The sequence below is a fragment of the Cervus elaphus genome, chromosome 24 (genome assembly GCF_910594005.1).
Source record: "Cervus elaphus chromosome 24, mCerEla1.1, whole genome shotgun sequence".
Lineage (NCBI taxonomy): Eukaryota > Metazoa > Chordata > Mammalia > Artiodactyla > Cervidae > Cervus > Cervus elaphus.
Genome location: NC_057838.1, coordinates 66,089,753 through 66,112,287, shown reverse-complemented (window position 1 = coordinate 66,112,287; position 22,535 = coordinate 66,089,753). Strand labels below are relative to the sequence as shown.

General features: G+C 52.2%; 1 protein-coding gene across 3 annotated transcripts in view; it reads right to left on the bottom strand.

Moving 5' to 3' along the window:
* HRH1 (histamine receptor H1) overlaps positions 1-22,535 on the bottom strand; it is a 142,674-nt gene that overhangs the window by 77,917 nt on the left and 42,222 nt on the right. Inside the window, exon 1 of one of the 3 annotated variants that reach the window (XM_043886457.1) lies at positions 18,221-18,461. The exons of 1 other annotated variant lie outside the window; for it this stretch is intronic. The gene's annotated coding sequence lies outside the window, so the exon portion shown is untranslated. Of the gene's footprint in view, positions 1-17,389; positions 17,591-18,220; positions 18,462-22,535 lie in introns of those variants that run through there. One more of the 3 variants, XM_043886455.1, reaches the window with a different exon arrangement.

Sequence of the window (22,535 nt, the reverse complement as noted above, 5' to 3'; positions counted from 1 at the left end):
CTGAGATGAGCGCCCCGCCCCTCCACCCCCAGAGCAGTTTCTGCACACACCTAACCCTGGGGACATGGAGACCATAACACGTATCTTATTATATGGAGACTGCCTGAGTCTGGGTCTGCTTTCCCCACCAGGCTGGAGGTTCACAAGCATAGATCATGCCTTGCTCTTTCTGTCTCCCCAATGCCCAGCACAGAGTCTGCACACAGTAGGTACACCATAAGTATTTGTGGAACTGATTCAAAGCTGGCAACTTCTCTAAGGGAAGGGTTTCTTTCCTCTTAAAGAAAAATGATTTAATTTTATAAACAAAATATGTGTATGTGTGTCTTCTGCTGCCTTCCTTGTTCCCAAGTTTAAAGAAAAGTGTGAAATGACAGGGCTTCCCTGGTGGTTCAGTTGGTAAAGAATCTGCCTGCAATGCAGGAGACCCAGGTTTGATCCCTGGGTTGGTAAGATGCCCTGGAGAAGGGAATGGCTACGCACTCCAGTATTCTTGCCTGGAGAGTCCCCATGGACAGAGGAGCCTGAGGTTGCAAAGAGTGGTAATAATAGTAATGCAGTCTGCGGATGTCTCACCTGGATTAACTCGTTGAATCCTGTGATGTGGGTTCAGCATCAGCCCCCTTGAACAGATAAGAAACCTGAGACTCACAGGACCAGCAAGCTGTCCACAGCAGCTAAGCGGCCACACACGTGGGGGTCCCGACACAGCCCTGCATGATATCAAGAGCAGGGGCCTCTCTGCTGAGCTCTCTGCGCCGCAAAGCTAGAGGTTTGCATTCGAAACGGGGGAGGGACCGGCTTGACAATGGTCACACGCTGGAGAGGAGGAGGTGGCAGGGTAGAAGGACACAGGGATGGGGGACCAGAACTGTCCCTGCCTGCAAGGCAGCAAGCACCTCCCTCTGACCCGTATTCAGAGAAGCAGCCAGAAGTGCCATCGGCTTTGACCTGATGGCGATGGGGTGGGGAGGCTCTTTCAAAGAGAAGAAGACAGTGACTGCATCGCCTCTTGAAGAGGGACAGGCAGAGGGACAAGGGATTGTAGAAATGAGTCACGTCCCGCTCCAGCTGGCCCAGGCCTCGGGGGGCCCGGGGGGGTGCCTGCACGTGGCCCCGTAGGTGGGAGGGCCCTGTGTACCCCACACTCCCTACAGGAACAAAGCCTCGGTGGGGTGGGGACCCCAGCGGCCTTTGTCTCCATGGCGGCAGAGGGCCTCAATTCCCACCCCTGCTCTGTTCCTCTGAACCATCCCTGCTACAACGAGCCAGCTGCGGTGGGTCAGAGGGTGACCGTGGGAAGGACGTCCCCTCCCCCACACCTCCTCTGGACCTCGCCTGTTCCCCCATCCCTTGGTTTCCATGGCAGCGTCTGGCAACGAGGCATCTACTTCAAAACGCTGGCAGGAATGCCAGGCGGGAGCCGCAGACACGCAGGCCTGGGGGTGAGAGGAGACGCTCAGCAGATGAGTGCCCACTCCGCGCAGGTCCCGTCCAAGGCTTCGTATCCATCGCCTCCCTCACACCTCACCCCAGTCAGGCAAGAAACCCATTATTATCCCATTTTACAGATGAGGCGACTGAGGCACAGGGCAAGGAAAGGCCGTGGCCAGGGTCGTAAGTACAGCCAGTCAGCAGAGCCAGGATTCGAACTCAGGTTTCCGTGGATCCCAAGTCCAGGCCTTTATTCACTTCTTGCCTCTTGGCCAGGGCTCAGCTGCTCGGGCCGGAGCTCTGCCATGGGGCCCACAGGCCCTTGGGTGAATCCCTTCACCTCTCCCAGACTCTGCAAAATGGGGTGGTGAGTCCCATTGCTCCAAGGGGCTGGGAGGACTGAGGTGGATTGGGAGAAGCCCTGAGCTCTTGGCTGGGGTTCAGGAAAGGGGTCTGCTCCTCTGTTTCCAAGTGGGGAGACTCCCATCCCAAGGTTCCCAGACAAGGAGAGACACAGCTGCCCGGATGCACTGGGGGAAGTCGGCCCAGCACTCCCCCTGGCATGCTGCCCCCGACCCAGTGCTCTTGAGGACGACAGCTCTCATCTGCTGGGCATCCACTTCAGGCCAGGAGCCCCACGAGGGCCCTGCGTGCTGCCAGGGACCCTGGGAGGGAGATACACTTAGCCTCCTCTTGTGACAGATCAGGAAAGCCGGCCGTGGCACCCACGCTGAGCTCACTGGAAAAGACCCTGATGCTGGGAAAGATTGAAGGCAGGAGGAGAAGGGGACGACAGAGGATGAGAAGGTTGGATGGCATCACTGACGCAATGGGCGTGAATTTGGACAAACTGCAGGAGATGGTGAAGGACAGGGAGGCCTGGCGTGCTGCACTTCACGGGGTCACAGAGTCGGACAGGACTGAGCGACTGCACGACAACCACCACCCACGCCGAGCACCCCAGGAGCAGAAATCGGGTGGTACTTCCACCGACCTGGTGACTGGGGGAAATGCCTCAGAGACACACCCCCATTATGCTCAGCTCTACCTTCAGACTAGACCTGGAAGCTGACCCTTCCCAGCGAGTCCACATTTCACCCTGGCCTGGCCACCTCAGCCCCGGCTCGAAGGCCAGCGAGCCTCCCTCGGAGTCGCTGGGGCACTGTTCCTCGTCCTTTCCATCTTCTCTGCACGGCGGGCTGGGAGATGCCTCTCATCACACACCTCATCCTGTCATCAGAGGCCCCAAACCCTCCAGTGACCCCCAAGATCTTCCCAAGCAAAGCCAGGTCCTCACACTAGCCAACAAGGGGACCTCAGGACCCTTGACCCAAGGACCCAAGGACTCATGACCTCTCTGACCTCATCCCCTACACTCACCCTTATTCACTGCTCCAGCCACTGGACATTCTTCCAAAAACATCCTAAATCACTTCCAGCCCAGGACCCTTGCTGTTCCCTCTGCCCAGGATACATGCTTTCAGACACAAGCATGATTCAATTCCTCGTGATTCAAATGCCATCTCTCCCACCATATATAAACGACCCCTCCCACTCACCCGCCCTGTTTATCTGTGACTGCTCAACACTCAGGTCATACATATGTCAGATGTATCTCTTGCCTGGGTCTCCACTAGACTATAAGTCCTAGGAAGGCAGGACTGTACATTTTGTTTCTGTTTTAAGCTTTTTTTTTCTGGCTGCAGCCGGTGGCCCGGGGGGCGGATCTTAGTTCCCTGACTTGGGACTGAACTCACACCTCCTGCTTTGGAAGGCAAGAGTCTTAACCACTGGACCGCCAGGGAAGTTCCAAGACTGTCTATTTTGTTCATCCCTGTCCCTCACCGCCCAGAAGAGCCTTTGACCCTCCTTCACGGGGCAAAATTTTTGGACAACTGGGTACTGGTTAACTGAACTATTAAGATTCCCTCTGGAAAGGCTGAGTGTGACACATACAAAGCAGCAGCAGTTGGTAGGAATCAGAGGCAGAAATCAAAAGCCACGAGGCTGCAGGAGCCAGGAGCCATAGAAACCACGAGACAACAGACGTCACGGGCCAGCAGAAGCCAGGAGGAAGAACAGGCTCCACCTGGGTGGGCAGCTTTGTCTGCTTTGTCCTGCGGCAAACCCCAAGGGCCCGGAGGAGGGCCTGGTGCACACAGGTGCTCAATAAGTGTTTGCTGAATAAATGAAAGGTGGAGTGGAGTCAAGTGAGGAGTTAGCGGCAAAGCAGGAACAGCCAAAGTGGAGCGCAAGGAGTGGAGATCTCGGTCACCTGCGGGAAGCAGGGGTCACGGCTACAGAGAAGACAGGGTTACGGCTCCAGGGGACACGCATGACCCTCCAGTCCCCGTGGGGCTTGGCAACATCATAGTGACACTGCTTTCTGCCCTGTTACATCCTCCTATATCCAGACAATAACCCCCATTAACTGAGGCTAACTTGGACACGTCTCTAGTCCCAAGCACTCTGCTAACAGGTTTCCTGGAAGAGGCATCTTGGAAGGGGGAACTTGAAATAGGCATCTCCCAAACCCTCTTCTTAATGTTTCTTTTCTTTAAAAAAAGCTTTAAGATTACAATTTATATTCCATGAGACTCACTTATTTTGCAATGTATATTTTATCACAATTTTTAAAAATTCAGAATTAAATTCTTGGGGACTTAGGGTTCAAGTGGGCAGAGGAGGCAGCAGGGTATGTTGGCAGCAAAGTCACGGTGATGAGGGAGCCCGAGGTGTGTCTGGGGAAGGGCGTGGTGTCATGGATGGGCAGGTGGAGAGGGTGGGGGTAGGGGGTGAAAGGCACCCAGGGGCAGTGTAGAGAGGGCAGAGTCTTGGCAGCCTATGAACAGAACGCTGGCTAAGGGTCTGGATCTGCTGCGATGAGACTTGGAAGGAGCACGGTCTGCCTGAAGCTAGTGAGGTGCCCACAGAGGTCAGCAGGGCAGGCTTCCAGAGCCAATTCTTACAGCCTTCCCCCCTCCCTCTCTCCCTTTCCTGGTCCCTTGCTCCCCGCCAAAGGAGGGGCTTCACCACCCCTCCCCAGCATCTCCCAAAGTCCCTTGCAGCTCTAACTTCCCCTGAACAAAATGTGATGACGAGGAGGGAGCTGGGAGCCACCTGGGCTTGGAAGCCCTGGTCCTTCCCCTTCTAGCTGAGTGACTCTGGGCTCCTCATTTCTAGGACGGGGACAACAGTCCTGACCACACCCAGCTGCTGAGAGGACCAAATGAGGCAGCAAATAGACCATCGTCTCGTGTTGGCTGATGGCCTTAAGATGCACAAGGGCCACCCTGGAAACCAACAAGCACAGAAGTGGAGACTGCTCCCAGCTGCAGTGTTAGTGCATGGACAGACACACGGCTCGCTGTCTGGGATCAAAGGGAGGAGAAGGCGGTTGTCAGAAGAAAGTGTGGTTTCCCTGTGTGAGTAAGGATGCGGAGAAAGCCCCAGGGGTTCAGAACCAGCCGGGTGTGCTGGTAGATTCAGAGCCCAGCACCGATGGGGCAACCTGGCCCTGCGCCAGCCCGAACCTGGGGTGTCCATCCTTGTAACTCACTCCAGCTTTCCCTCCTATCCGCAGACTCAAATGTTCCCTTGATTATTCTTCCCTGTTTGCCTATGTGACTTTTTCTGTTTGTAACAGCAAGAAATCAACATCATCTCTGGGTATCTGTGAACATTCCAGATTAGAAACCCCAGGCTTTATTTTGAGACTTATTTTTGCTACGTAGCCTGGAACTCAGGAGAAAGGGTATGACCAGGGTCTAACATCTAGAAATACCCACTTTTTATATTCACACGACAGACTGAATGGACAAATGCAACATAAGGTACCAAGAGAGGAACTGGAAGGGTTACCTAAGGCTGAACCGTTTCCAGAAACACTTCAGGTAATTAGCATCTCACTGTGAGAGCCTGCCTAGCACGTGGGAGAGGGATCCAAGTGTCTCAGTTCAAACCCCAGCTCAGCTAGAAGAGCTGTGTGACCTTGGGCCATTCACTGTGCCTCTCTGAGCCTCGGGCAGCACCATGCTTCCCCATCTGATGAGCTTTGTTACTCATCCAGCCAGGGTCTTCGTCACCCTGCACGGCCAGGGCTGTGTCTGTCTATCCTACTGCACACAGCCGGGCATGGTCCTCACGAACCCTCCAACCCCAGCTCTTCCTTCCCATGCCTTGGCTGCTGGCTTTGGGTTTGGCAAAGATTCTGTTCAGTCCCAAGAGGTTAAGTGAGGACTTGTTCTTCTGCAGGCCACTGGTCAAAGGCCAGCGCTGTTGTCTGACCCAGCAACGAACTGCAACGCTGTTCTTGCTTCTGGTGTGATTCAAGAACTCCATAAAAAGGAAGCAGAGTCAGTTCAATTAAGCGCAGAAGCTATAAATCATCAACTCCCACAAGAATCGGAGTGACTTTGACTAGGATCCAGACATCAGAACGCACAACACAATCTGTCTGTAACCCGAGGTGACAGAGAAGAAACAGGGGTGGATGAAGAACAGCTTATCTTTGTGGGCAAGAGTTTTAGAAAAAAGAGGGGGGAACACCATACATTTCCATTTCTCAGGGAGTTCACTGTTTGGGGATGGAAAGAGACAGGGAAAGAGCTGCTGACTTTACATTATGGTGAGCGCACCTAAGTCAGTCTGGGGGATCAGGGTAGAAACAGGAGAGGGGCATGGTGGCCCCATAGGTCCCGTCCTTGCCCTGCCCACCCCTAGGACCGCTCTCATGCCCCCTGCCTACCTTGCTCACCATAGTCGGTCTCTGTTACCCTCCCCGATCACATGCTTTGTTGCTGTGGCCTGACCAGGCCACCTGCTCTTTCTGGAACTCGTGGCTTCCTACCTCTGCCAGGAAGGTCCATTTCTTCACATCTGTACCCCTTGAAAATGTATGTTTCAAAGTCCTGCTCACACTCATTCATTTGATCATTCAACAAGTATTTCTAAGGGCTCACTATGCCCCTGACACTGTGATGGGCACTAGGGATATAACGGGGAAGCCATAGTCTGTGTCTTCAGACTGCTTACAGCCGTGGGGAGACAGGCATAATAAGGAGTAAGACGTATGTGGTAGACCTGAGTCCTGAGAAGGCTCCTAACCCAGCTGTGGTGGGATGTGTTCAGGGAAGGCTTCCTGGAAGAGGAGAATTCTGAGTGTTGACATATGAGGTGAAAATGGGGAGACGTGCCTATAAATGTAGGTGAACCTATGTAACGGTAACAGGAGCTGACATTTATGGAGTGCTGCTGGGAGCCAGTGGGGCTTCCTTGGTGGTTCAGCAGTAAAGAACCCACCTGCCGATGTAGAAGATGTGGGTTCGATCCCTGGGTTTGAGACGATCCCCTGGAGAAGGAAATGGCAACCCACCCCAGCATTCTTGCCTGGACAGTCCCATGGACAGAGGAGCGGGGCAGGCTACACAGCCTGTGGGGTCACAAATGAGTCAGACACAACTTAGCAATTCAACAACAACAGCTAGGAGCCAAGCGCTGGGCTCAGCCCTGCACGCGCATCAACTCCTTTTCAGACCTTACAACCCACTGGGAGTGAGTATTGTCATCATTCCCATCGCCAGATGAGGAATCTGAGGCACAGAGGAGTTCAGAACTCGCTCCTGGTCACACAGCTACCAAGCAACAGAGCCAGGGTTCAAACTCAGCGCAGCCCCAGAGCCCAGGCTTCCGACCACCGCCCTCTGCTGCCTCGGGCTGTCGGGATTATTCAGCACATCCTCTTTTCATTTGGTGATGAACTGACCGCAGACATCCTTCCAAAGTGGTGCATCCCAGGCTCCATTCTACTTATTGGCTGCAGAGGTCGGATGTCACCGGCATCTGAGCAGGGGAGCTACTTGACCAGATTCTTCCCTGGGAAGCAGGTAGGGGGCTGGCTGCTTAGCGGCAGGGGAGCTGTGCTGGGGTCCTGGGGAGGGACGCCCAGGGCTAACTCAGGAGAGGGAGGCTCTGGGGACATGACGGAGCCGCAGCGTGCCCTGCCAGGGGATGGTGGAAGGTGGAGAAGGGGTCCTGAGATCACAGCCCCCACGCCCCGCCCCTGCCGCTGCCAAGCCTCTTACAGACTCAGCATCTCTGCTCTCGTCCCCACCCCAGCCCCGCGGAGCTGACCCTCTGTGCACACCCCCGCTGGCCCTCCCAATGGAGAGTGCGCCATCATCACCAGTTCAGTTCCGTTGGCGTGTGTCTGTGGAATTCCTAATTCACTCAATAGTCTTTGCCCAGGAGCGTCACATCTGTTCTTCCCAAAGTGCAAAACAACAACAAAAAACAACAAAAAACCAAAAACATCACAAGTTACTCAGCAGCAATGACTCGGTCCTACCGCGCCTGCCCCAAACATCTGTCTGTCCACTCCCCTCCAGGGCCCCCATCGCTGGTCTGAGCGACCCTCCTCTCTCACCTGGCTGACTGCAACAGCTTCCTTCCTGGTCTCCCCAGCTCCACATCTCCAGCCTCAGTTTTCGGATCTCTGCAATGGACACACTGACACTTCTCTCCCAGGGCTGTGGGGAGGATGGGGTGATGTGATGAACCAAAAGCCCTGGCCAGGGAGAGCCTGCGTCCAACTCTGCTCTCTACCAGGGAGGAGGAGGAGGGCCTTGGGTCTGCAGGGACCCAGGCTGGCCTGCCCCTGCGCAGGTGGGAAACCCATCAGCACTAGCCGGCCCACATGCCCTGATCTCACTTGGACTGGTGATAAATAAACAGCGACACTGTGTTCTCTGGCTACCTCGCTTTTTTGTCTTAATCCTGGGTTGCTCCAGACCTCAGGCTGGGCAGAGGAGCGCTATTTACCGGCCCCTCCCACCTCCAAAGGGAATAAGCAGCAGGAGAAGGCCCCACCCTCTGTTCCTGACCTGTTAATGGATCTCCTGAGGGCCTCCCTCCTCAAGCCCGGTGCTGGGTGCTGTGAGAACCAATCAATAAATGACACTGGCAAACACTGAGCTCCTGATATTAATATAACCGTGAAAAGAACTCATCTTGGCTCAGTGTTTCTCGCTACTTTTGAGATGCCTAAGAGGCTTTTTCAGGTACCTGGACACTAGGAAGTGCTGGTACCTTCTCCAACGAGGTGGTCTTTACTGCCATTGGCCTGCCTGGTCTTTCGGGATCTAGCTGTGAACTCGTCCAACTTCCTTCGTGCAGTGTTTTTACTGCACACCTTATTAGGTGCCAGGTGCTATGGGTGAAGGCACGGTGGGCACGGCCGTCAACCAGGCAGCTGATGCTCCTACACTCAGGCAATCTGGTGGCCGCAACGAAGACATTCAACAGGCAGGGAGTGGACCGGGTGGCGGTCTAAACAGGGCCATCGGGGAAGGACGCTCTGAGGCGTGAACAGCTGAGTCCTCAGTGGTGGGAGGTGCCGATCACTGCAAGACCTGGTGGGGGGGCTCTCAATAATGCAGTGAGTGGCGGTACTATTATTATTATTATTAGGACCCCCCTTTGACAGATGCAGAAACTGAGGCCAAGAAGGCTACAATACTTCCTTTGAGGCCAAGGAGGTAACTATTTACGGAACCAGGTCAAAACTTGGAAACCCCAGCTACAGCCACCAAACCCACCTGCCTCTAGGGTCCAGCACTTTTCAAAAGAATCTTAACCTCTGAGATCTTCAACAAAGTAGCATGCAGCACCGTCTCTAGGAGGCTCCAGTCTAATCTGAGAAAACGTCTACACAGAAACACAAGGTGGGTTAGAAACTAAGGCAGTGGTCCCCAACCTTTGGACATGAGGGACCAGTGTCATGGAAGATGATTTTTCCACAGACCGGGGACATGGGGGATGGTCTGGGAATGACTCAAGCGCGTGACGTTTACTGTTTTCATTATTCCTATTACTGTGACATCAGCTCCGCCTCAGATCAGCAGGCACTAGATCCCAGGGACCCCTGATAAGATTAATCTAGTTTCAAAATTTTAATCTCCAGTGGGATTTACTCTGAAACCTGACAAAATGACTCCCAGATTCTTGGGGGAAAGGAAATCCATATGACATAGTTATTTTTTCTTTGGTTTATTTCATACACATTTATGACTTGCCAGGCTCTGTTTCCAAAGCTTTTAAAATATTAATTCTTTCAAACCTCATGACTCATTTAATACTCATAACAATCCTGTAAGTTAATACAGTTGCCAACCGCACTTTCTAATCGAAGGAATCAAGGCAAAGACAGGGTAGATGGCCTGCCGGGGACACGCTCTGCAAAGTGGTGGAGCGGAGATCCAAACCTCGGTCATCTAGCGCTGGAAACTTTGCTCTTTGCCTTAAACTGAATTTACAAGTATCATTCACACAATTGAATTTATACAGTTACATTTTGTCTCTCTGCCTCTTTCTGTCATTTCTGCTCAGTCGTGTCTGATTCTTTCAATCCCATGGACTGTAGCCTGCCAGGCTCCTCTGTCCATGGGATTTCCCAGGCAAGAATACTGGAGTGGGTTGCCATTTCCTCCCTCAGGGGATCTTTCTAACCCTGAGACTGAACCTGGGTCTCCGCCATTGCAGGCATATTCTTTACTGTCTGGGCCACCAGGAAAGCTCCAGAGAGTGATAACTTACTGTGAAAGATGAAACCATTAAAATTATTCACAACTAGAAACTCTGTCTTCCTAGTCTGAATAATGTGGGGGGGGGGGGGCGGGTCATAGAACTCCCTCATGGCCTTGTTTTGGGGATTAAGAGAGGTGATCCAAGTTAGCTCAGGGCCTGGCACTTCAGTAAAAGAGAAACTGGGGAACTTGCCCAAACCTAGAAACCCTGAGGGTCAGGGGAAATGGCTGGAGGAGTGTGTGGTCCCAGGTCAGAATCTGGGAATTCTAGGCAAACTGATACCACAGAGACAGAAGGAGGAGGTGAGCACGGGTGGAGTCAGGTCCTTGTACTGCAGGCCCTAGACAGAGAGTAGCTATTCACCGAAAGTAGGGCTTCCCTGGTGGCCCAGGGGGTAAAGAATCTGCCTGCAATGCAGGAGACCTCGGTTTTGATCCGAGCCGAGAAGATCCCCTGGAGAAGGGCATGGCTACCCACTCCAGTATTCTTGCCTGGAGAATCCTATGGACAGAGGAGCCTGGTGGGCTACAGTCCATGGGGTCGCAAAGCATCGGACATGACTGAGTGATTGATTTACTTTTACAACTTTTACTTTCTTTCATGCTGGGTCAGCAGTTGCAGCAACTTGAGGAGGAGGAGGAGACGGGCACCAGATTTTCACCCTGGGCTGTACTTCCTCCATCTGGGATGCCTGGCTGGAAAACCCTACCCAGCACCCATGGCGGACTCTCCCCACAGTGCTCGGGACAGCTGGGTTCATGGACTCTGCCCACTTCCCCGAGGCAGCCCGAGCTGCTCCCTGTTGGAAGGTTCTGTCTTGGACTGAGCTGAGACCAGCTGTCCTTCTCCACCCTCCACTTGGCTTCCACCCACTGGGGAGGGGGGGTGGTGGGGGGAAGGGGGGAGTCCCCATGGATCAGTTCCAAACTCTTGACAAAAACAACACCCAGCTTACACAATCTCTTCTAGAGAACTGATAAAGTGGGAACACAGTCCACCATGTTGTGTGAGGCCAGCCTAACCTTGACATCAAAGTCTGACAAGTAAATAGCAGAAAGACATATCGCCAGTGAATCTCACTCATGAACTCTTGATGTTGAAGTCCTCCGCAAAAAACGGTGAGGAGAAAACAGCTGAATGATAAAGATGCAACAGGACAACCCAAGTTGGGTTTATTCCAGAAATGCAAAAATCAATCATGCTAACAGATTGAGAAAGAAAAATAATGACCATTGGAGCAGAGGTAGGAGAAACATCTGTTAAAAACTCTACTTCCACTTATGACTCAAAAGAAAAGAAACACTCAGCAAACTGTGAATAGAAAGGAGCTTCTTCAATCTGATAAAGATTAGCTGCCAGGGGAATTCCCAGTCCATTGGTCAGGACTTGGTTCTTTCACTGCTGGGGCTCAGGTTCAGTACCTGGTTGGGGAACTAAGATCCCTCAAGGCTGTCTGCCAAAACCCTAGAGTAAACACTATACCTAACTGTCAAATGTAGACAGCCCTCCGTAACAGAGAGGAAAAGAAGAAAATCACAAACCAAAAGGAATGAAAGGACTGAAAAGGAAGAGACAAAATAGTGTTTTGTACCTCCTATGATCACATACAATTTTCTAAAATAATCTACAAGCACATTTTCTAAAATTAGTAAGAGCTTGGCAAGATTTCTGGATACAAAACATGCAAAATGCGAAAATATTTCTCCAAAAAGCAACCGATGTAGCAGAATTTAAAAAAAGAAAATGTGTTGAAAGATATAGATAGATATACCATTTACAATAGCATAGAAAATACCATATAATTAGGAATAAATGTAACAAAAATGTGCAAGGCCACCAGGGAAAATTAGGAAACTGGAACTAAAGTGTATCCTAAATCATGAAGAGAGATACCATGTCCATGGAAGTCTAAATATTGCACCCTCTACCCACAACCGGCAATAGAGAACTCAGCAGGAACACCTGAAAGACGAGAGTAACCTGAGCTTATATTCTGCCTCCTGCTGCTTCTAAACGGTGTGACTCTGGATGTTCCACCAAGCCCTCTGAACCTCAGCTTCCTCACGTGTAAAACACGGGGAGCCAGTCCTGACTAGTTGTAAGGAGTCAATGGTTACAGAGCACTTTAGGAGAGGGGAGGGACAAACTGGGAATTTGAGATTAACAACAGATACACACTACTACATATAAAATAGATCAACAACAAGGACCTACTGCACAGAGAACTACATTCAATACTTGTAACAACATTACACACACATATATATGTATATTCAGTTATATATGTACACACACACATATATATCACAACTGCAGGACTGAAACACTAGATCAACCATATTTAGTAAAAAAGAAAAGAAAGCGCTTTGCAGAGTGTTGCATAAATACAGGGATTCTTATGACCAGCATTATCACCCCTTGTTGGTCTGAGGGTGGGGGAAAAGCTCTTTCTACCATATTAGGCTGGCTGTGTCTTTGCTTCTCATCACCTTGTCATTCAAGGCATCGCTGGGCACTTATTCTATACACATTTCCTCATTCAGTGCCCCAGCAACCCATAAGGCGGGTGCTGTGTTAGCCCCATTCTACAGAAAGCTGAAACTCACACAAGCAACTTGTCACTCACACACTCACTCTCAGACATTCATGAGCCCCTTCTAAGTACCAGGAGCTGTGAATACCCTGGTGAATAAGATGGACATGAGCCTTGCTCTTTTAGAACTGACAGTCGAAGTGGGAAGATAGATAAAAATCATACCCCAACTAACAAGATGACAGGACCAAGATTCAAACTCAGGTCTGTTGGACATGAGCATCCATGCTTTGAAACATTCCCTGAGGTGTCTTCCTCAATTTCCTCTGCTCAATCCCCTCTGCTGTGATGTAATGGTTTCTAACATCCACTCTGCCGGCAGCGACAAGTTTCAATGGATCTTGCCATCCAAGCTGCAGCACAAATTGAGAGCTGTCAGCTTCCACCCTGGCCCATGTGATCCTTGTGCATTATCACCGGAGAATTACAGCCAGGAAGATGAATGCATGAAAGAGGAGAGCATCCCGTAACCCCTCCCCCCAGCATCAGCAGCATTGTTCCCAACGAGTGTGCGCCTGAGTCCTCTGCCACCATTAACGGCAGAAGTGAGTCACTCATAAATAAGACTCGGGAGCTTTATTATAATGACATCCCGACATTCAGAAATGCTCAGCGTCACCGTGAAAGGGAGGGCAGCAGGTGACTGGGCTTCAGTGATCCTCTGCCAGGTACGTCTTTCAGATAAAACGTCTTGGGTCAGGAGCAATTACAGCTAATGCCCAGCCTGAATGCTAACGAGAATTACTTACAATTGCTTGTAAGTCTTTGCCATTTATACTGTCTGCTTTTCCCCTTCCTTCCTCTTCTTTTCCCACCCTGGCATTAACCCTGAGAAATACACCAGAAAATATCATTAATGGCCATTTTGAAGATGAGGAAACTGATGCTCAAGGTTACTCAGCTCAAAGAGCCAGGGCTTCTAATCCTGAACTTTTTTTTTAAACTACACCATTTTGTCTTTAATGGGCTTCCTAGGTGGCTCAGTGGTAAAGAATTCATCTGCCAATGCAGAAGATGCAAGAGACCTGGGCTTCGATCCCTGGATCGGGAAGATCCCCTGGAGGAGGAAATGGCAACCCACACCAGTATTCTTGCCTGGGAAAGCCCATGGACAGAGGAGCCTGGCGGGCTACAGTTTGGGTGGTTGCAAAGAGTCTTGAAGAAGAAAAAGAAAATCAGAACTTTGGACAAGTCTTCTCCGCATGGAAGGTACACAAAATATCAGTCTGAAAGGCAGCAGGGGTGGTGTGTTCTGCTGACGTCTTTGCCTTGGTGAGGACAGGGCAGACCTTACTAAGTGACCTTCAAACCTACACTCTGCCACGCCACAGCCACCAAGACATGCACACTTGGCCCTGAGAAATGACCATGAAAAGAGAATCTGGACAGAAAGAAGAGTCCTTCTCATGCCCACACAAGCCAGAAAACTGTCCCAAACCCATGCCCTTAAGAAACACGCCGGAAGATCAAGTTCGGGCTACGGTGTGAAGAAGCAAGGTTCGCCATGACAGAGCTAAATGTGGTAAAGCCTAGCATTTGTTGAGTACCTCATAAAGCACTGGAAGTTTTTAAAATAAGCCTGCACTGGGACTTGAGGCTTTCAGCTATTTAAAGCTTGAGCCTGCACTAAAACTTCTACCCTGCATTAGACCACTCCCACTTTACAAACTAGAAGGAGAGTCTTACGCAGGTCCGGTGGAGCCAGGCTACCAAGCTGTGTCTGTTTTGATCTTAATAGTAACAATAGTGCCAGCTAATATCTCAACAGCACTTCTGTGGATTGCCTGACTCCATCTAGGCGCTTTAGGCGCATGAACACACCCAGTTCTCTCACCAACCCAGCGAGGAATGTGCTAGAAATATTCCTGTCCTAAAAATGGAGCAGAGAGGTAGAGCAATGCGTCCAAGGCCACAGATCTCTTAAGTGGCAGGGCTGGGATGTGAGCCAGCACCAGAATGTACACCAAGCTTCCTCTTTGTTACCGAAAGGCCACACCTTTCCACCAGGCACTCCTTGATTATTAAAAAAAAAAAAAAAAAAGGAAAGTGCAAACAGGAACAGGGAATCTTGAGAGAGTCTGAGGGGAGGAGGCTCAGATGCAAGTTCTTCCTACCTCGGACACTCAGCCAGGAGGGACCACTCCCAGCCCAGCACCGCCCTAACTTCCCTGGGGTGCAGGGGCTTGCAGGCTGCACCGGCCTCCACCCAGCTCTGAAATCATGTTTGGGCAGTGCTGGGCCACCTCCACCCTCCACCCCGGAGGGATTCTGTCTTTACGCTTGAAAAGTGGTACTAGGCCTCCTTACAGACCTGCCCTCCAGCAGGGGAAACCCCTCCGGAGACAGCAGGGCAGCCTCAGGCTTCCGTGGGGGGCCCACCAAGCCCTGGGTCGTAACCCGCTCAGCAGCAGGCCTCCTGCATGACACCTGTCACAGAGAGAGGAGGGCGGTACAGGGGTAGGTAGCTCAGCCGGCCTTAAAGACCCTGCCTGCCAATGCAGGAGACTCAAGAGACTTGGGTTCGATCCCTGAGTCAGGAAGATCCCCTCGAGTTGGAACAGGGAACCTGCTCCAGTATTCCTGCCTGGAAACTTCCATGGACAGAGCAGCCTGGCAGGCTACAGTCCCTGGGGTCACAAAGAGTCGGATGCAACTGAGCATGCAGGCCTCGAGGTTCGTTTGTGTTACGGCATGTGTTCAAATTTCCTTCCTTTGGGCTCCCCTGGGGGTTCAGATGGTGAAGGATCTGCCTGCAATGCAGAAGACCAGTGTTCAATCCCTGGGTCAGGAAGATCTCCTGGAGAAGAGAATGGCAACCCAATCCAGTATTCTTGCCTAGAGGATTCCATGGACGAGCCTGGTGGACTATAATCCGTGGGGTCACAAGGAGTCAGACACAACTGAGCGATCAACACAGGGGTATTGGGACCCTGTTGCTTGGCATGTCTCTATTTTCATCTTCGCTGGTACCAGCCACACTTAGGAGGGACCTAAGGTCCCATCTACAGCCTAGATGTCACTGACAATCTAGAAGGAGTCAGGGAAAACCTGTATTCAAATCCCAAACCTGTCACAGACCAGCTGGGCAACCGCAGGCAAGCTATTTAACCTCTCTGAGCCTCAACCGACTATCTGTTCAATGAAGGTAATAATAACGACAGTGCCTGCTTTGCAAAGCTGCTGTGAAAACTGAGCGGGATAATGCATGACACTCTGACCTGTCCATTTTCTCTCCCATTCTCTGCTGGTTCCTGTCTGCCTCCAAAATTAAAGCCAAGATTGAGGCAATCAAGACCTGCCTATCAGACCCCCAGTTCGCCTCTCATTCATGCTCTGGAAACACGCTCCATCTTGGCGCCAGTCACAGGGCACTAGCCCCCACCATGGAATCAGCTCCGCAAGCACGTTGCCCCCGAGGAGCTTGTTCACAGAGTACTTACTCCTAGCACCACTGTGGGGCTCCAGGCCTGAGATGGGAGCCCCCTGCTGGAGGACCGGAGCCCTGCATGGAGCATCTCCCAGGCAGAGCCCTTATCTCAGAGATTACGGGATGGGGTGGGGTCTCCCTGGGCAGCAGAGGGGTGGCTCAGATGGTAAGAATCCACCTGTAACGCAGGAGACCCAGGTTCGATCCCTGGGCTGGGGAGATCCCCTGGATAAGAAATAGGCTACCCACTCCAGTATTCTTGCCTGGAGAATCGCATGGACAGAGGAGCCTGGCAGGCTACAGTCCATGGGGTCACAAAGAGCCAGACACGACTGAGCCACTACACTTACTTACTCCTTGGATGGGGGGTGGGGGGGCGGGGTGGGCAGGGGGCAGAGTGACCCAGAGGGGGAAAGAGGTTTCTGTGAAGATCTGCTGTGTTCCAGCCCCAGCTCCTGACTCCCTCGGCTCCTTCCAGAAAAATGAAGACTAACTTCCGTAACTGGGTTCCTCTCCCCTGAAACGGCAGCCCCCACGGGGCTTCTGCCACCGGAATCCACTTCCTGATACGTAAGGGTCTCCCACCTTTCCAAAGGATCCTCCCCGAGCCACAGTGAGGAGGAGGTGGCCGCGGCCTCCTGGGTTTGCAGCCAGGGCATAGGAAAGGCTAAGGTGGTCTCCATGCTCCGCCCCCACTCCCCCACACACCCCTCTCCTGGTGATGCTGAACCTGGGGCTCAACCGCATCGTGTGGTGAAGTGGTTTGGGTCCGGCGGACTGGGGCACAACCTCCTGGCTCTCTCCTTGACTGGCTGGTGCTCCTGGGCGCAACTTGCCCCTTCTGAGCCTCTTTCCCCGTCTGTAAAATGGGTATCATAATACCGGATCATTGAGTTACAGGCAGAACCCGAAGAGATGAGGGATAACCCCGTGCCTGGCACACTCAGCGCACTCAAGAGATGGGCTGGAACGATGGGGAGCATCGAAGTCAGAGCCTGGGGCAGGGCTGGGAAAACTGGACATTCGCCCTCTCCTGTCTCTCCGGTAGGAGCCCGAGGCAGCCGCCCCAGGCGCGCACCCTGGCGAACCCCGGCAGAGCCACAGGTGTCTGCGCGTCGCGGTGGGGGAGAACCAGAGCTGGGTGATCAGGGTGCCGCGGACCCCTACCCGCGCCGCCTACAGCCCCCAGGGCCCCCAAGCGCGCCCACCCCACGCCGGCGGCTCGGGGAGCTCCGTGGCTCCGCCAGGATGCCCGGACCCAAGCCCGGCCGGCCGCGCAGCGTCCAGCACCGCCGCCGCCGCCGCACTCCGGCCCCTTGCCCATGCCCTGCCCGCTCTCCGCTCCGACTCACCGGCACCAGCTCCGGGGAAAGTTTGGTGGCACGGCGGCCGCGACGGCCAGGCTGCTCCGGGCTCGGTGGCAGCGCGGCGCCGAGGGAACCGACCCGGAGGCGGGGCGCGGGGGGAGGAGCCGCGCCGCGGGGGCAGCCCGGAGGGAGGCCGGGAGGCGGAGACCCGGGCCCCGCGCCTGCCGCTCCCCGCCTCCGGCTCCGCGCGCCGCGGCCGCCCCCGCGCCTGGAGGCGGCGTGAGGGGCGCGCCCTCCCTCCCTCCACACCCGCCCCGGGGACCGAGCGGCGCCCCCGGAGCGCCCCTGCTTCGGGCCCGGCCCGGGGGCGAGGCTCCTCGGGTGGGGAGGGAGCGGGGAAAGGAGGCTCAGAAGCTTGGCGAGAACTCCCTCCGCCCCGCGCACACCTGAGGGCGCACGCACAGAGGTAAGTCAGCCCGAGGAGGCCCGGAGCCGGAGAGTCGGCGCTGCGATGCCGCTCGGCCACGTGAACCACAGCCCGACTGACACCGACCTCCAGTGACACTTCGGTCCCCCACGGCCCTGCAGGAGAGGCCGATCGAGGAAGAGACGAAGGGGCGCCGCCGTGGACGAAGACTGACAGATAGGCACCCCACCCCCAGAGGCTCCACGGGGGTCTAGAGACGCCCCCCACCCCCAGGTCTAGAACTCCACCTCTCCACGCCAGCCAGCTGTTTCTCTCCAGCTGCTCAGATGAGCTCAAGTTTCAAAATTCAGTGAGTTCCTATTAGCATCCTAAGGATGGGGGTGGGAGGTGGGGGTGATTCCTCTGCAGGTCTCCTCTGCTCGTGACGCCGGGAGCCTGAGAATTCTTACCCGCTGCCTTCATCCGGGGGACCGAAGAAGCAGAATTCTCTCCCTTTCCTCAGTGCCAGGAAAACTCCACTGGAACCACTCAACTGGTATCTTATCTCAACACTCCAAAAGAGTCACCCAGACTTAGCAGGGGAGATGGTTGTTTGGAAGGAGGGAGGGACTTCCTTGGTGGTCCAGTGGTTAGGACAGACGCTTTCACTGCAAGACAGCATGAATTTGATCCCAGGTCCTGGGAACTAAGATCCGCGCATACCCCGCTGCAGGGCCAAAAAAAAAAAAAAAAAAAAATAGTAGGAGGTGTGGCTGGGTGTGGGTTTGGGGCTGTTTCATGGGGATATCTTAGCCTCCACTGAGTGCAGGGAAATTCCACTCAGAGGAAGTGAAATGGTGCAGACTGAGTTTGAGGCCCAGCTTCATGAGCTGTGTATGGTCCGGGGGTGATCTGGCTTTCCCACCTCAGGTTCCACATCTGTAAAGTGAGGGTTAGTAAAAACAGCTGTCTTTGTGCCATGCACCTTTCTAAATGCTGCAAGTACTTACCCATTCAGTCCTCATAATCGGCCCTGAATAAACGGGAACTATTATCACTCTTTTGCAGAGAAGAGAACTAGGGTACAGAGAAGCTAAGTAAATTACTCAAGGTCACACAGAAGAACTAGGAGCCTAACCGATGCAGCCTGGCTCCAAGATCCAGAGTCATAATTATTGTACTGTAATTTTCGTCTCAATAGGGCTGCCGGAAAGTTCCACAAGATCATTTATGTAAAGGATATAAATGGTAGCTCATAGATCACTGAGCCTGTCTACATGGTGGGGATTTGAGGGGAAAGAGGAGACTTTGGATTCTGGGTAACTGGCAGACCATGTTACTCTGACTTTTATGAAACAGAGAGGCAGTGGATTTCCCACATGTTCCTCTGACTGGCCCCCTGTGACTTAACGTAGCCCCACCACCAGGACCCACCCTGAGTCCACAGTAAGCCCCCTCCATTCCCTGGTGATTCTCCAGGGCCTCCATATTTTATACTTTACCAGTCTCTTGCACCCTTTGGAACTGAGAGAGCACTTGTGGTAGCAACTGTTATAAACTCCAGTGGAAATGCATTTCTGCTCTCCACAGCTGTAGGGCTGATAGGAATGAAGGGGGGGGGGAAAAAAACCTCGGAAATGGCTGGGTCCATATCCATCCCCTCTCGCCTTTCTGCAATTCAGCAAAGGCTTGATTATTTGGAATTCCTCCGCAAAGTTTCACTTCCTGGGCTGGTTTTAGACCTACTAAAGCCCACAGTGATCAGCATTTTGAGAAACATCAATATTTGAAAAACAGCACATCAGACATTAATTGAAGTCCCTCATGACCAGGGTGTGTTTCGTTTTCTTATGGCATTTGAAACTGATGTATCATGAGATAACTCAGGCCATATCCTGGGTGTGTGGGGTGGAGAGGGAGTAGCCAACTTACTAAGAATATATAGGCAGCAGAAGAAAAATAATAGCCAGCCCTAGGGTCACACTTACTGCTTGCCAGGCTAGTCCAAAAGTGTTACACAATCTATTTTATCTATTCACAACAGTCCTATAAGGTAGATACTATTAACATCCCATTCTGCAGATGAGAAAACTGAGGAACAAAGAGATGAGGAGATGGGTTTAGTAAATACAGCCAGTGAGTAACCTCAAGATCAGACAGGTAGAAAGCAGCTGAAGCAGGTCTGGAACCTGGATCAACCTGGATCCAGAAGCCTCTTTTACTTCTGTGGTTTGTGAAAGAAAACTAAAAAGGAGGAATCACTTGAGTAGTGATTCTGAGTAGAGACTAGAGGTATGGATTAAAAAGAAACAGAGATAAATTACAAGTTTGGGATTTAACATATATATACTACTACACGTAAAATAGGTAAAAAACCCAGACCTACAGTACGGCACAGGGAACTATATCTACTATCTTGTAATAACTTATAATGGAAAAGAATCTGAAAAAGAAAATATGTGTAACTGAATCTTTGCTGTATACTTCAAATTAACAGAACATTGTAAGTTAACTATGTGTGTGTGTGTGTGAGTCGCTCACTAACTAACTAACTAAAGAGTTAGTATCCAACTCTTTGCAACCCCATGGACTGTAGCCCACCAGGTTCCTCTGTCCATGGAATTCTCCAGGCAAGAATACTGGAGTGGGTTGCATTCCCTTCTCTAGGGGATCTTCTCGACCCAGGGATGGAGGGAACTCTGTAAGTTAACTATAATTTTTAAAAAGAAGTTGACTAAAAATATCTGTTCTGCCACTTGTTAGTTCTCTGCTTACTTTGCTTCTCTGAGCCTGTTTCCTCACCTGTAAAATGAGAATAATAAGGCCTATGCTACGCCTAGGATTTTAGTGATGATCTTTTGGTAGCAGGATACATTAAACCCAATTATAACCAGCTTTAGCCCAAAGGGGCTTTAAGCTGAAAAATGCAGGAAGTCATTCTGGATTCAGACATAGTCCATGCCAGAAGCTCAAGGGAAATTGTCATAAATCTGCCTCTATCTCTTGACTGTTTTCTTCTTCTTTTTAAAAATATTTATTTATTTAGCTGCTCCAGGCCTTAGTTGAGGGATGTGGGATTTTTTAGTTGCAACAGGTGAACTCTTAGCTGCAGCATGTGGGATCGAGTTCCCTAATCAGGGATCGAATCCCAGGGTGGAGTCCCAGCCAACGGACCACCAGGGAAGTCCCTTGACTGTTTTTTATTTTTGCATCAGTTTTATCAGCAGGCTAGATCTCTTTATGCTGCTGCTGTTTAGTTGCTCAGCCATGTCCAACTCTTCCTGACCTCATGGACTGTAGCCCGCCAGGCTCCTCTGTCCATGGAATTCTCCAGGCAAGAATACTGGAGTGGGTTGCCATTTCCTTCTCCAGGGAATCTTCCTGACCCAGGGATCAAACCCACATCTCCTGCTTAGCAGGTGGATTCTTTACCACGAGCCACTTGGGAAGCCCAGGTCTCTCCATAGGGAGGCAGAAATGGCCCATTAAGCAGCCTCAAGCCAAGAGATCACTTCCTTCTCCAAACCTCCAGCAAACATCCTAGATCTGACTCCCATTGGCCTGGCTTGAGTCACATGCCCAGCCTGAAACCATCATGGTTGCTGTGATTGGCCAAACCTGCGTCACATGCCTATAACCGGAGTGGGAGAGGGGGGTCAGTCCTCCCCAAGTCACCAGGACTAGAAATGGGTGAGAGATGGTTCTATAAAAGGAAATCAGGGTGGGGCTTCCCTGGTGGCCCAGGGGCTAAGAATCTATCTGCCGATGCAGGGGACACAGGTTTGATCCCTGGTCTGGGAAGATTCCACAGGCCATGCGGCAGCTAAGCCTGTGCACCACACCTACTCAAGCCCACGTGCTTAGAGGTCATGCTCCGCAACAAGAGAAACCAACCCAGTGAGAAGCCCTTGCCCCACAACAAAGAGTAGCCCCTGCTCACTGCAGCTAGAGAAAGCCTGCCCGCAGCAACGAAGGCCAATCACAGCCAAAAATAATATTTAAAAAGAAAAGAAAATCAGGGTGCTATTAGCAGAATAAGGGGGCATGGTGCTGGACAGGCACAGATGTCTGCTTCCTCACAGAGCCCTTGTATGTTAAATACGTGTGTGTCTGCAAAGTGTATGGCTCTGGTGGGTACTCAGGAACTGAGTCCCTCCCTCTTCCCTCTCCTCTGGGAAACAGGATACGCATCCCACCAAACCCAGGCCACCAGCTTCCTGGTTCACATGCGGAGGCTAAGAAGCTCCAGAGACGAGAAGGGACTTGCCCAGGGTAACCCAACAACCAGCCAAGCAGTCATCCAACCTGTGTCTTTTGACCTGGAACAAATCTCGGTGAAAGTCTTAGCTGAGAACTTTGAGATCCCCTCTGAGCCACCGGAGTTCTCTTGCATGTGCAGAGGGGAGGTGGGAAAGAGGCAACACTCTGAAGACCCAGCGGAAATGATGCCACTCATGTTGGGATCCCAGACCGCGCAGCAAGCTGTGGGCTGGTGGACCTGGCAGAGTGCCGGTCCAGCCCCCTGCCCATCACATGATGAACTCGGCCATCTCCTCTGGGGACTCTGCACTCAGGAGGCTGAGAGATCCAGGTGGTCATATTTCCTACGGCTGCCCCAAGTAGGCAACATGGCCCTTCCCTTGTTTAATTTCCGGCTCTGTTTGTGAGAGGGGACGTGCCTCCTTCAGGACCAAAGTGGACCAAGTAGCCAGAGTGTGATTTAGAGCTGTCAATATTGACCCTTTCAATTTGGCCCTTGACTCGGCTTGAGGGTTTCCAACGTTG